The sequence below is a fragment of the Dipodomys spectabilis genome, unplaced genomic scaffold (assembly GCF_019054845.1).
Source record: "Dipodomys spectabilis isolate Male_0828 unplaced genomic scaffold, ASM1905484v1 ptg000207l, whole genome shotgun sequence".
Taxonomy (NCBI): domain Eukaryota; kingdom Metazoa; phylum Chordata; class Mammalia; order Rodentia; family Heteromyidae; genus Dipodomys; species Dipodomys spectabilis.
Window position 1 is genome coordinate 1,727,333 of NW_024870884.1, and position 13,802 is coordinate 1,741,134.

The window sequence follows — 13,802 nt, forward strand, 5'->3', positions numbered from 1 at the left end:
CAGCATCAGAATACACGTTTTTCTCAGCAGCACATAGAACGTTTTCTAAAATAGACCACATTTTAGGCCACAAAGCAAACTTGTCTAAATTCAGAAACATTGAAGTTATACCTTGCATTCTCTCTGACCACAAGGGAATAAAATTAGAACTCAACACCAAAAGCCACCAAAGAAAGTCCGGTATCACATGGAGGCTGAACAACACACTGCTGAATCAAGAGTGGGTCATGGAAGAGATTAGAAAGGAAATTCAAATGTTCATGCTATTCAACAAAAATGAACACACAAATTACCAGCTCCTCTGGGACACAGCAAAGGCAGTACTCAGAGGCAAGTTTATAGCTCTGAGCTCGTACATCAACAAATTGGAGAGATCTGAAACTAGCAATTTAATGACACATCTAAACCTCCTTGAAAAAGAGCAGCAAGATAAACCCCAATCCAGTAGACGGAAAGAAATAATCAAAATTAAATCAGAATTAAATGAGTTAGAATCCAAAAAAACTATAGAAAGAATCAACAAAACAAAGAGTTGGTTCTTCGAAAAACTTAACAAAATTGACAGACCTTTAGCAAATCTTATCAGAAAAAGAAGAGAACACACCCAAATAAATAAACTCAGAGATGAGAATGGAAACATCACCACGGAAACAACCAAGATTCAGAACATTATAAGGGAATACTTCTCAAAACTTTATGCTAATAAGTTTGAGAACTTGACAGAAATGGATCTTTTCCTAGCAAATATTGACATGCCAAAACTAAACCAAGATGAGTTAAACCAGCTTAACAGGCCCATATCAAGCACTGAAATAGAAACAGCAAAAAGAGACCTCCCAGCTAAGAAAAGTCCAGGACCAGATGGTTTTACAGCGGAATTTTACAAGGCCTTCAAAGCAGAGCTCACACCAATTCTCCTCCAACTCTTCAATGAAATTGAAAGAGAAAGCTCACTACCGAACACATTCTATGAAGCCATCATCACCCTCATCCCAAAACCAGGCAGGGACTCATCAAAGAAAGAGAACTATAGACCCATTTCTTTGATGAACATTGATGCAAAACTTCTCAACAAAATGTTGGCCAATCGACTTCAACAATTCATCCAAAAAATCATACACCACGATCAAACAGGATTCATTTCAGGGATGCAAAGCTGGTTCAATATACGCAAATCAATTAATATTATTCATCACATCAACAGGAGCAAGAATAAGAACCACATGGTTATCTCAATAGATGCAGAAAAAGCATTCGACAAGATCCAACACCCCTTTATGATGAAGGTTTTGGAAAAATTAGGAATCCATGGAACATTCCTCAATACAATAAAGGCTGTATATGACAAACCTACAGCCAGCATTATACTCAATGGTGAAAAACTAAAGCCATTTCCTCTTAACTCAGGAACAAGACAAGGATGCCCACTCTCTCCACTTCTCTTCAATCTAGTATTAGAATGCCTAGCTACAGCAATAAGACAAGATGCAGACATAAAGGGGAACCAAATAGGGAAAGAAGAAATAAAACTCTCCCTCTTTGCAGATGACATGGTCTTGTATTTAAAGACTCCCACAGACTCCATTCCCAAATTACTCAAGCTGATTGAAAACTTTGGCAAAGTAGCAGGTTATAAAATTAACCCCCAAAAATCAATGGCTTTTCTGTATGCCAACAATGAGAAAAGTGTGGCTGAAATTAGGAAAGCAACCCCATTTGTAATAGCCCCACAAAAAATAAAATACCTAGGAATTAACTTAACCAAAGAAGTGAAGGACCTCTATGATGAAAACTTTAAAATCTTGAAAAAGGAAATCAACACAGAACTAAAAAAAATGGCAAAGCCTCCCATGCTCCGGGACTGGAAAGATTAACATCGTGAAAATGGCAATACTTCCCAAGGCTATCTACAAATTCAACGCAATACCTATCAAAATTCCAACCTCATTCTTCAAGGAAATATAAGAGGCAATCCAAAAATTCATATGGAACAATAAAAGACCTCGAATAGCAAAAACGCTCCTGAATGGAAAGAACACTGCTGGAGGAATATCAATACCAAACTTCAAACTCTACTATAAAGCCATAGTAATCAAAACAGCTTGGTATTGGCATAAGAACAGACCTCAGGACCAATGGAATAGAATTGAAAACCCAGAAATGAACCTACAGACCTATAGCCATCTAATCTTCGATAAGGGAGCTAAAACAATAGAATGGAAGAAAGACAACCTCTTCAGTAAATGGTGCTGGCAAAATTGGTTAACTACATGTAGAAAACTTAAGCTAGATCCTTATATATCACCCTGCACCAGAATCAACTCCAAATGGATCAAAGACCTTGAACTCAAAGCAGACACTCTGAAAACATTACAGGATGGAATAGGAGAAACCCTAGGTCTCCTTGGCTCAGGCTGAAATTTTCTGAATAGAGACCCGGAAACACAACAAATCAAAGAAAGGTTGGACAAATGGGATTGCATAAAGTTACAGAGCTTCTGCAGGGCAAATGACATAGCTAGCAAGATCAATAGAAAGCCCACGGATTGGGAGAAGATCTTTACTAGCCATACAACGGACAAGGGTGTCATATCTAAAATATACTTGGAACTCAAAAAATTAAACCCCCCAACAACAAATCCTCAAAGAAACAACTGCCCAATAAATAAGTGGGTGAAAGACTTAAAGAGAAACTTCTCTGAAGAAGAAAGAAGGATGGCCAATAGACACATGAAGAAATGTTCAACCTCTCTAGCCATAAAAGAAATGCAAATCAAAACAACATTGAGATATCACCTCACTCCAGTTAGAACGGCAAAAATCAAGAACTCTAACAACAACAGATGCTGGAGGGGATGTGGACAGAAAGGAACCTTACTTCATTGTTGGTGGGAATGTAAACTTGTTCAACCACTTTGGAAAGCAGTATGGAGGTTCCTCAAAAGACTTCACATAGAGCTCCCCTATGACCCAGCAATCCCACTTTTGGGCATTTACCCTAATGTTTACAAACAAGACCACACTAAAGCTACCAGCACAACTATGTTTATTGCAGCATTATTTATCATAGCTAAGATATGGAACCAACCCAGATGCCCCTCAGTAAATGAATGGATCAAGAAAATGTGGTATATATACACAATGGAATTCTATGCCTCCATCAGAAAGAATGACATTGCCCCATTTGTTAGGAAATGGAAAAACTTTGAAAAAATTATATTAAGTGAAGTAAGCCAGGCCCAAAGAAACGTAGGTCCCATGGTTTCCCTTATTTGTAATATCTAGTATATGTACGAGTCAAGCGGAAAAGGTCAGATAATATGATGTCAGGAAAATGAACCCTTAGATGTGTATTTTAATGTTTTTTCTTTCATGCATGTGTTTCTAACACATTTATAAGATTATCTCTTTGTTGCTTTGTATGTCCCTCCCCCACAGTATAACCCCTGCTTTCACTATATTTGATGTCAGTATAACTTGTGGAGGAGATGGGGAAAAACCAGTTGTTTAAGGATACAGGTGGACCTGTTGCAACAATGAGAAGTACAAGTTGTCATGTCCAAAACGAGCTTTACAACGTTAGTGCGGGGGGGGGGGGGGGGGGCGGGGGGGAAGGAGAAGGATTGGGATCAGGGGGAGAGGGGGGAGGCTGGGAAGGGATGTGAAGGGTAAACAAAGGAGGAGGCTGCAATGCTTGGTAAGAAATGTATGCATTATCCTGCCCAAGTAACTGTAACTCCTCTGTACAGTATGTTCACAAATAAAATTAAATTAAATTAAAAAAAAAAGAAAGATCCATAATGATTACTTGTCACATTCTGCAACAATACCATATTATGATGATATAAATTTCTGCAATTATGGGATGCTTCTTTATAGAATCAATACTCACCTTTAGAAAGTCCTGAAGGAATTGTTACTCGATCATATGAATTTATTGATAAAGCCACAAACCTATTTTATTTAATTGTCTCTCATAATTACAAGATAGTAATGTTGGGTTTGAATTTGAATGGTCATAAATTCTTTTCATTTATTTATAGCTAATCACATTTGCAAAAAGTTTAATTTCCATTCATGCATGTAACTACATATACTAACTTATTACATATAGATGGATTTTAAGCTTGATTTAATGAACAAATCAGAATGGTAATTAATCTGTGGGAAAAGTGTTATTACATTAATAATGACCATCAATGTTACTACATTTTGTTAACTTCTATTCTCAATGCCATTATTATTTAATAATTATATTACCATTGTCATATCGACCTTATTAGTTGCAATAAATTTGTGATTAGTTGTGTCTAAAATATTTCTCAAAAGAATGAACAAACTAAAGTCAGAAAGATTAGCTACAATACAGCTTTTTAATTAGAATAGTGGAATAGAGAAAATAAGGAAGATCTATTCAAGCTAAGGCATGAAAGAGTGGCATACCTTGTAACACAATGTGTATCTTCCACAATTATTTTCCATCATATTCAATAATAAACAAGATACTGAATGGATAATTGTTATGCAATAGAAAATGATATGCTAAATTTGTAATAGTTTTAGTAGCACAACAATTATTCCTTATTTAACAGACCAGAGATAATAATGAGCAATCTAGGAAGACATTCCAAAAATAGTCATAACTACTCTTGCTACAAGTAGCTGTACTTATTTCATTTTTATAAATCTTTACATACAAACTAATTTGAAGATAAACTTTGAAATGAATATTTTAATTTTAAAAGCCAATATACTAGCAAATTACATCACCATTACATAATATCCTTGCTAAGGTAGAGTCGATTTGTTTTCATTTTTTATTTTGTTGAATCAAAATTTTCTTGATAAAACATTTAAAAATTGTGGAAAATACATCTTGCCCAGAGTAATTTCTTTTTATCATGTTTAATTTACCAATCTTGTGATCCAAATTATCATTAACTTCTGACAACTTTTTTGCAATTTGGAGGTTTTAAATAGCTCCTCTTACGTATCACACAAATTCTCATATAAAAATATTAAGAAAGCAGTTAGCTACATGGATACTAGAGACATATAGCTAACTATATTACTTCGCTTATCCTATCTCTGGCTAGACTTTAAGATTGAATAAGTCCTGTGAAGGTAATGTGCTCAGCAATGTTCAGAGAGAAAGAGTCAACAGACTACACAGATAGATAGATAGATAGATAGATAGATAGATAGATAGATAGATAGATAGGTAGGTAGGTAGGTAGGTAGGTAGGTAGGTAGGTAGGTAGGTAGGTAGGTAGATAGATAGATAGATAGATAGATAGATAGATAGATAGATAGATAGATAGATAGATAGATAGATAGATAGATAGATAGATAGATAGATAGATAGATAGATAGGATAGATAATGTAAATTCTGGATTCCCAAGGCCAGAAAAATCTGGAATTCTTATGTTCAATGACCTGGGAAGATTGATGTTTTGGTTGAGAGAGAGAAAGAACATGAGAGTGAGAGAGGTAGAGAGAGAGAAAAACCTAAACAATATTTATTTCTTTTGCTGCTGGTTGGCTGACCACTCATCTGTACCAAGGGTAGATCTCCTTGCAGTCAGCCAAGTGACATGACAACACCATCACAGAAATACCCTGAAATAATATTTGGCCAATTCACTAATAATATCCTTCTCCCACTATATTTCAGTGAATTACTACGGTTAAGGGGGAAAAACAATCTTGACTAAAAGAGAATATATATGTATATATTCACATATATATATATATATATATATACATATATCATCTCAATCTTTTCTCTTAGATGAGAAAGGAAAGTAACAAAGAAAACTACAGTATATCTGAACTCTCAACTCTGAGCTGAGAATTAATGAAATCTTGCTTTAATGATATGAACAACTGAGCTTCAGTCTTGACCAAAAACATTAGACAAGAGCTCAAAGCCCTGAGTTCACTATCAATACAGGCATTTTACAGTATTATAATAATAATAATAATATCTATAAGCAGGGAGATAAAGCCATTACTCAAGCAGAAATGTCCAAAACTGCCAAAGAAAGAAATAACTCATTGAGCATTCACCTGCAAAAAAAGAAGTGAAATTCTGAGTTTTATTGAAAGAACAAAAACACCTGATGTCTGTTTACCAATTATTTAAAATTACAAAGAATGACCCTTACATTTTGTGCATTCATGTCTTTCTCTATTGGTTTTTAGCTAAGGGATTAAAATTAGAGATACGAAGAGCAGAAGATACAGACAAACACTATCATAGCCTAGGGACAGGTGATAAAAGTGAGTTTCTTATGCTAGCAAAGTCAGTGAGACAGACAACAGTGGTGTTTCACTGATGCCATTTTTCAAGAACAAGCTGTATGAGCTTATTCTTACACTCAAGGGAATGTCACTGAAGAGAAATGTTTATTTCAAGAGATTTGCATTTTCAGTAATAAAATCATATAAAAATATTAGAAGATGCTTCTCATGTTTTCTGAATAATATTAACCAGGCTGAGTACCTACTATTTGCAAACATGCTCTCATAGATATAAATGATGAAGAATGCTTATCTCTAAGACATTCTCAAATTCAAGATATAAAATATCTAGAAATACATTGTAAAGCTGAAAGTGTTAAGGGTTGCTTTCATTGAGATGAAATGCAAAATAATCTTCTACAGCATTACTTTTGAGGAAAAAGATAAAAAGTAGGGATACTGTGGTCTTGTAAGAATAGTATTCATATTTAAATTATTATAGATTTTTTTCTAGAAGAAATGATAAAAAATTTTAGTAATTTTTGCATTTGATGATGTATTTGATCTACCAAACAAGAAATTACTAGCATTGAAACAGCTATAGTACATGATTGAGTAGCCTAATACTTATTTTTTAATAGAACATTTTTATGTCATTCATTTTGGAAAGATGTGAAAGGAAACATCTTCACAGCAAATTTTTTGTATTTTATGTTATACATATATAGAATAAAAAAATTCAAAACTAGAATGGGCATCAAAATATATGAGTAGAGCATCAGGTTTTGCCTGCTTTCTTTTTAGATATTTTTTCTTTTATTTTTGTGATGGGTTGCTCTCTATTGCTCAGGCTTGTCTCCAGCTGTTTTCCTTACACTAGAGGAATGTGGTGCCAGTATGCCTTGCTGCATTAAACTTTGTAACCAGATTAGAGATGCTTATTGGATTTTAATCTACTCTTCAATAACAATATAATTACAGATTATAAACTATTATTTTTTCAATTATGAAGATATTATTCAGTTTAACAATATGATTTCATCAAATTATAAGTCATCTTCCCACTCTATGAATAGTGAGTCATGCATATCATTATTAAACAAATATGATAAAGACATTCATAAAGAATATTATCCAAAACTTATTGCTAATTGTTGAAAGGTGAAATATAGAAAATTAACACACAGTTTATTGTAACAAATATGTGTTAATAGTTGCTTTTTAAAACACAACACTGCATTTGTCTTTTGCTCTGGGTAAAATATTGTTATATCAGTGAAAGAAATTAAAAAAATCAAAAATGTTAAAAAGACAGGTATTCAGGTATGGGTTAGCATGTCTGAAAATAGGCAGTGTCTTAGTTAATTCTTCTTTAAATTTAAATTCTGAAAAATTTCAAACTCTGAAAACAAATGCGTTTTCTTTAATCCAGCTTTCAACTTAAAAAATTAATTACTATTAATAAATCCAAACTGAGTCTATGAAAATGGTCATCACCCTACATTTACTAGTTTCTCATTTTTTGTACTACATACTAAAATTTCTAAAAATTTCGTCAAGATTTATTTTCATATTTTGTTTAGCTAATAAACATGTATACATAGAATCCATTTTAATGTTCTTTTTATATTTTGTGAGTAAATAGAGTTTGTCATAAAAACTAATGCACCAATTGGGATATTTTTATGATCTATTATAAAGTAATGTACAGAAGCACAACAGAAGTTATATGGCTGAAATAATTCTTAATTGTCGTCTAATAGATAAAAACAAAAGACTTATATGGGATTTTAATGGAATTAATGGAAGGTTTAATTTGTATTGATATGCTTACAGGTAGTATTTCATGAATGTTTAATTTTCTCACTGACATAATTATGTTCTACACACTTATGGTGTTATCTCCTTTTTCAGTCTTACTCTTTGAATATGTATGTATGTAGCTCCCACAGTTATGTACATATTCAATCACATTCATATGTAATGAAATCCATTCAAAGCTTACATAATATGAACTCATGCAAATACCACAATGAAACCTCTTTGTGTAATTACTCTTTGCTGAAAAATATATGTATAGGTCATGGCTCTGAATAAACTGTCCAAAACCAATCTGGCCTCAAATACTTATATTTCATATTTCTATGACATGAAAACATGTAAAATACTCTTTTTAGGTTGTTTTGAGATGTGAAATACATTATGATTTGCTATAGTTGCCGTGATGTACACCAGAACAACATCCATTGACTTCAGAGCTTTGCAATTGCTAGGCAGCCACTCCACAGATGAGTCAAAACTGCAGCCCTAGTCACACTGCTAGTCAAAGAGAGTACAGTTGTTAGCCATTTACTATCACCTATAAAATTCTTTTGGAGTTTTAATCCCATTTGAATTCATATTTAATTTTTGAAAGTAAATAAAATTTACATCAAATGAAATATCAGAATGTTGTTCCTTTTACTGCATGAGAAAACGAATTACAGTAATTGAGTATATTCCAATGTGATATATTCTAAAGAGATTATTAAGGGTCATACTTAACACAGTATCGTTGATGTTCAAATGTCTAGAAAATGTGTTACTAGAGCCCATGAATTTATATTATTCTAACAACAATTCTAGTGTACTATATTCTCTTTATAGATGTTTAATTTCCTAACTGGTTTATTGCATACTGCAAGTCAACAACGTTATCTGATATAAAGAAGTGTTTTGATTTGGCAAAGTTTACTACAAGTGAAGCCAAGAATATATTTATTGTACTGGAACTTCATTACATGGATATGAAGTTAAGTATATTTCACTTATTTTTAGCTTTTGCATTATCTTCTGTGGACTCATGTGGAGATCTTTGTTATGCCAAAATGTTAATGATAATTATTTTTCACAGCATCTTAAAAATTAATTGCCAGAAAATTCCACCCATTACTTTCTTCTAATCCTTATTGTTTATCCATCAATAAATTGCAGCACAGTTGATAAATTGACACCATAATTTTAGAAGCTTGCAAAGATTTGTATCTGAGAATTTTATGATTTACAATGATTCATTCTTCTAATTAATAAATATTTAAATTCTATTAGTTGCATAATTACTGTCTTAGGCTGTCTGGGAGATACGATGATTTAAACCATGCTGTCAGCTTTCTACATACATTCATTTTAGGAGATGACACCCAGACGTGTTTTTGAATTACTACAAGAGAAGCCAAATGAAGTTTGATGTTATCTGGCTGATAAGGAGCTGTTCTTAGAATTAAGATCTGGTTTGGGAAAATCTTTTAGAGGAATAAAAGATACGTTGAAAGCATAAAATAGTTTTTGAACGTACATTTATGTATACATTTATATTTATATACAGATATTTATATATGGTAATATTAACTACAGATAAAAGGAATGAAGTCCAGAACTTAAGAGGATGGCTAAGATGTATGTATAAGGGATTTGAAAAAAAAGGATGGTTTGTTTTAAGATACTAGCACACTAGACTCATGGAAACTGAGTTTCGGAGAGCTGCAACGTGAGGGCTAAGGTCACTGTATACACTGCTGTTGAGAATGCAAACAGATTTTTGTTGGTAGTGGTGGTGTTGGTGGTCGTGGGGCTTCAACTTTGGGCCTGGATACTGTCCCTCAGCTCTTCAGCTCTCTATCACTTGAGCCACAGTGCCACTTGTGATTTTCAGAGTGGTTTATTGGAGATAAGAATTTCACGGACTTTCCTGCCTGGACTGGCTTTGAACGACGACCTTCAGATCTCAGCCTCCTGAGTAGCTAGGATTATAGGCATGAGGCACCGGTGCCCAGCTACAGATTACTGTTTTAGGTGACATTAAGCAATGCTCAGATGCTTTTGATTAGGGAAACCTCAACTCTAAAGTGACCCTGAGAACACAAACTTTGGGACGATCACTGGCAGCTTGTGGTGCGGCTCTGCATTTCCTCACGACCTAGGTGCCTTTAGTCCATCTAGTTACAATTACAACAAGTATTCCAAAATATTCTTTATTATGGGTTTCACACTATTCATAGAAAATTACACCTTTTGTTCATAATCACACCCCTCCAACAAAAACTATTCTCCAACGTGCTAACTCAGGTATATTATTGACTCCTCGTTCCTGTCCTGTTGCCCAGGCATGGCTTGTCTGTGGAAAATCCAATGATTTCTCAGACACAAATAGGATCTAGAAAAGACCCCACTCTGCCTCTTAGGGGATATTCTCCTTTTGGGATTACAGCTGCCACACTTCAAAATAATAATGACGGTTTATAAAATTAACTGAAAGTCTAGTACTTAAAAAAATGCTAAGAGTAATCAGAGTATTAAAACAAACAAACAAACAAATACATGTATCTGCTTTTAAGTACAGTGTCTGTCTGAGTGTCTACTGATGCAGAATAATACGTCAGATACCTAGGCCCAATCTAAATGCCATAAAAAGAGATCTGGATAGAGTACTTGCCAATATGAACACAAACTCTCCTGAAAGACCACTCCTCGTGGCATTATTGTATCTGCCTAGTTTAGAGGCATTAAATGTAATGCCAAAGTAATTTTCCTAAAGAACTGTTTAGTCTTAAACAACTAATTCATGCCAAACAAAGCAGATATCAATCTATGTTTTATGATGTATGAAACATGTTTCATGATATATATTCAGTATGACATGCAAAAAAACACCAGGACATGTCTTTCTCCATTGGTGTTAAAACCTAAACTTGAGAACTTTCTATAAAGAAATACTTGGTGTATGTGTTCGCACATGCGTGTGCATGCTTACATGAATACCCACATACACATACACACACACACACACACACACACACACACACACATGCACACACCTTTTAAGAACAAGAATGGCTAGGCAAATGCCAGGGAATCCAAAGTCATATTCTTCTTATCTACTATTATAAACAACTAATTTCATTCAAGAGAGTATAGTTTTCCTTTTTCTTTTTTAAATTTCCTACACAGAGCTGTGTAAATAATTTTGCCTCATGATCTTTCAAATTCATAAGAAAATGAATATAACTTTGTGGAAATTCAATGCTTTATCTTAATTATAAAGCTCCACAATACTGAGATTTCCATGTGATTAAGCATGTTCTATAACACATATTTATTTTATCATAATATAGTCAATCATTGAAGGACAGAGAGGGCTTTTCATTCAGTAATTTCATTATCTTTCCATCCTCATTACCAGAAACATCTAGACTTTTCCCAGTGATAACAAAATCAATTCTACATTAAGACCCTAGCCCTAAATTTGTTCTATGTCAAATGATCAAGAAGGAATTAAGTGCTTTGGCTGAAGTTATCTTGCAGGTAGCTGGGCTTTATGTGTTTCACTGGGAGACTTACAATTCCTGAGCCTCCAATTTTTCCCCCCGAATTGATAATTTCCTTTAGAAGATGAGTCACCCTCCAAACAAATGCCCCTTGGTGAACTGAATACAAAGGTGATGTTCTGAAATAAAGATTCCTCACTCAAAACTATGCAATCCTTAGGCCTAATAATCAAAATTTGGCTTTTGGTATTGATCCCCTAAGTAACATGTAGCTATCAGTATTGTTCTGAGATAGAAAAATACACCTTGTAAAATACTATATATTCCTTTTTATCTTGAAATTTAACAGGCAACGGTATATTATTATTATGTGGTGCCCAGAATACCATCTTTAAATTTTTTAACATTTATGAAAACTCAAATTTGTATCAGATTTAAAAGTAATAATGCAATACAGGTTATGGTAAGGAAAAAAGTAGAGCTCTTAGTTTCTCCCAGTGTTATATTTGATTTTAAGAGTCTCCAAAAGGCCAAAATGGTCAGAGTCTTGGTTCCTAATGTGGTATATGGTACATGGAACAGGTAGTGGAAGTTTTAGGAGGAAAGGCCAGGTGTAAGGTTTTTAGCTCAGTGAGAGCACACCCTTGAATCAAACATCAGCCTTTCTCCCCCTGTGATACAATGCTTTGTCACTCACCTAAAAGTGAAGGTGCTAAGGAATGGAGTGGAATTTCTGCAACTTTGAGTTAAATAACTTCTTTCTCTTTGTGTTAAATTGTATTTTTCTTTTCTTTAAGTAGTTGCTTAAAAGAGTCATTTTTCCTCTTTCTCTTTGTAATTTAGTTATCAAGGACAGAGATGCAAAATAGAAGCTGGAATGCATGACTTTAATTATACCTTTAGGTAATATTTGGGTCCAAGTAAGGGATCAGTTTTCAGTAGCAAAAGACAAGTCAGATGCATCTTACATATGACTTAACTCCTTCCATTAAGCCCCACCTTCAAATAACACCAAGTTGAGGATCCAGCCATTAGCACAAGGGCCTTCAAGTCATAGTCCAGACATGCAAACTGTATGAATACACCAAGTCACCAATATATAAAGCAAAAATGTGCAAAATTTTAAAAGCACAGTAACAGTTAACAAAACTTTCACTAGGAAAAAATAAATAAATTCAAAGATTGTTCTAAAGTCTACAGAAGTAAGAGTAAGAAGCTGGAATGGAATCTCAGCATGAGGCTATTGTGGAATGTAATTAGTGCTTTTATAAAAAGTAGAGACAAAGTCAGATGCAAGTGGCTCAGGTCTGTAAACCTAGCTACTCAGGAGGCAGAGATCTGAGGATCACTGTTCAAAGCCAGCCCAGACAAGAAAGTCTATGAGACTCTTGTCTCCAATAAACCAATAGAAAACTGGAAGTGGTGCTGTGGCTCAAGTGATAGTGCTAGTCTTGAGCTGAAGAGCGCAGGGACAGTGCCCAGGCCCAGAGTTCAAGCCCCATGACCTACAAAAAATAAAAAAGTAAAAAGAAGAGAGAGGGGAGAGTATTCTCTGTTTCTTTATCTGCCCTGGAAGAACATGGCAATAAGGCTGTGGTCTCTGACTAGGAAAAGACCCCCCAATAGTGCTCAACCAAGTGGCAACTGATTTCTAACTTCTGTGGAGCAGGATTCTCAAAGAAGTTGCCATCTGTGTTAAAGATCTTATAGAAATGCTTGGCTGACTGAAAGATGGAATGTAGCAGTTCAGTCAATTACCTTGGACTATTTTACCATCTGGAACAACCTGTTACTTTTAATTTCTGTTAGGACAACATTCTGGTGACTACCTAAACCTCTTAGGGTGTGTTCCTAAATTAGCAAGTTTAGTCTCACAAGCAATGAAGCTAAGAATGCTATCAAATAGCATCCGGAATTTACAGAAAACATTTCTTCACTTTGCTAGCTGGTCTGAATTCTGAAGGCCTCCCCCAGCATATTCAGTTGGTATTCTGATTTACGAAGTACTTTACTCTGTAGCTGTAAATGCTCGTGCAACTTCTATGAATGCACTTTAGAGACAACTAAAATCCATGTTCCCTGGATATAGATATTTAATTTGGCTCAGTAAAAGAAGCTATTTTCTTATTTAAGGCACTGTTATTTTTTATGTTTATATTTCCAGTTTCCAGAAGAGTGAGGAATAAAATCTCTGTTGTTTACATAATCCAATTTATGGTATTTTGTTATGGCAGCATAAATAAATAATACAACTA